We start from the raw sequence: 2,705 nt of genomic DNA on the forward strand, positions 1-2,705 counted from the left end.
GGTGTGGGGCTGTTTTTCAGCATATGGTACTGGCAAATTTCTTTGTATGTATGGATCACTTGGGTTGTTACCAACATCTGGTGAAAATTTCATGTCATTAGCACCTCTAGTAATATATTTACTGAGAAAAATGGTGACGTGTTCAATACTTATTTTACCCGCTGTGTATATGTTTAAACAGTACATATTAGCATTTAGTTATTTATTTTAGAAATTTTCCAAAATTTGTTTTGTTCAAGTCATTTTTTAAAAGTTTGTCACATAGTTTTGTGTGTGTTTTAAACTTAGCATTACATTTATTAGAAGTTTTAAGTCATATGTGTTTATTTTAAGTAATATGAACAAATGTTTGAAGTAAATCTGCTGTCAAAACAAAGATCCTCCTTTTAAACAGAAAAAGGTATATTTAAATGATTTGAGCAGATAGATACAAATATATATAATATGATAGATATAAATCATCGTTTCACTTTGTATAAAAAGACGTTAACATTATTGTGTTGGGTAATTTTATTTAATTTTATTACAAAAGCACATAGTTGTCACAGAGTATTAAGCACACATTGAGGATGTTCTGGTTTACTGTTAAAGGATGTAAAACCAGATTAAACATGACTGGATGAGATGTGTTGTGTTTATATGAAGCATTTTACAGAACAGGAAAAGAGTTTGCTTTGGGTTGTTTTGCCAAAGATGAATGTAGCTGTATGGATACCGTATCTTACAGGAAACTGTAAGCACGGTGTAAACTGCATAACAGTACATTAATTATACATATATAATTTGGAAAGTGTAGAAATTGTTACAGAGTAAAAATTAGATGTGTAAATATAACGTGGGATATATTTGATATGAAAGTTTTTATGTTTGATTATTTTTATTAGTGTTTTGTTATTTTCTGCTTTATTTTTTCTTTGATATTTTTATTTGTTTGAAATAAATAAAGATATAATTTGTTCCAATATAGTTTTAGACAAACACTTTCTTAAACTTCTCAAAAAATGAAGGAGTACAGGCACATCATGAGCAGTTTGTGATCAAATAAATAAAAAGAAAAAATGTAATAGACGTGAATAGATTTATTTTTAATTTATTTAACAGATGAAAAATGTGGTTGTTTATTTGAGCAGCATTTTTTTTTGTTTTCTACATCAATCTCTAACATTATTTATTTTTCTAATTGCCTTTTTAGATGAACTAATTAGTTTAAAAGATATCTGAGGTTTCATAAATATTATTGTGTCTAATTTTGTTCAGAAACTAACATGTTTCATTTTTCTACCTGAGACATTTGATTGATTGATTTATTGTTAAAGACTTTTTGTTTGTTTTGTTTTCTGACCAGATGCATTTTTAATTATATTATTCCAATCAAAATTATAATTAATTAATTATAATTATGATTATAAGTGAAAAATCTGCTCATTTAAACAGAACTTCTACAATTTTGCATGACTCAAAACAATAGCAACAAAATATGTTAGGAAACTGAAATACACTGAAAGATCACATCCTGTTGTGTACCTACAGTTAGAGATATTCACATAAAAATGTAACACTTTATCAGAATAATGTTAAGCCGATGATGAACAGTGGACTGAATATATTTCTTATCTTTCGTGGGTTTGCTGAGAGGAATACACAGTTAATGTTAAATTTAAATTGTCAGTACTTTTGTGTATCAGACAATATTATATAAATATTTCATTTGAACAATGAAGTGATTTGACTATAATGAAATGAAGCTTTATCAACATCTTAACAGTGAAGTAAAAAGGTTGTGATCTTTCTATTCTGATTTAAAAACTGTGTCAAGTCTGATTTATAACTAAAAGTTTTCTGTATTGTTTCATAAATATTTCTCTTTTGCTCTAACAACAGTGTTTTTTTTGTTGGAATCTATGAAATCTTCACCATCAAATAATAAAAACCCTCATTTAATGTGAATAAAAACAAAGACTAAAACAGTAAGTCTGAGTTAAAGAATAACATCACTCAGTTATTCCTCAGATTTAAGCTTTGCTGAGCCCTGCCGTCTGATCATCATGTTCCTGTTGTTGTTTTTTAGAAATATACACTAAGCTGGTGGAGTCAAACAGTTTTCATGGGGAAGGTCAGATTGAGACCTCCGCTCACACAGAGGTGGCTCAGGTAACTTGTTGTCCCTACCTGGCATTTTTCTGTGGATCTCTCAGTGTTTATTTCTCCACTTACGCAGTCAGCAAATAGCATAACAACATGAAGACGAGCATCATCTCCTTTATTTATTCCTAAACTAGTTAAAAAATAAATAAATATTCTGAAATGAAAATTATGCATTCGTCAGTGCGTTTGCCAAAAAGAAACAAAAAGTCACTGAACATCTTCATCCTTACATCCTTTTTGTTTGGAAACTGTTTTGCTGGTCCTGCCGTCATGTAACTTACAACATGAGCTTAACCCCTGTTTTGTGAAAAAGAAAACCCTACATGTTAACATCTGGCATCTGTACACAATAATAAAATCTAAAAGGAAAATTTTACATCATGACTACAGTGAGAATGAGACACTCATCAACTTCTGTTGTTGCCATAGAAATGTGTAAACACGTCAGATTAGCGTCAGATACAGTGTTTCAGTATGATTTGTCTATGGAATGTCCCCAAATGGACAGCTGTGCAAATGTTTGTGTGTGTGTGTGTGTGTGGGGGGGGGGGGGGGGGGGG

This window comes from Austrofundulus limnaeus, unplaced genomic scaffold, assembly GCF_001266775.1.
Source record: "Austrofundulus limnaeus strain Quisiro unplaced genomic scaffold, Austrofundulus_limnaeus-1.0 Scaffold654, whole genome shotgun sequence".
In the NCBI taxonomy this organism is placed as follows: Eukaryota; Metazoa; Chordata; class Actinopteri; order Cyprinodontiformes; family Rivulidae; genus Austrofundulus; species Austrofundulus limnaeus.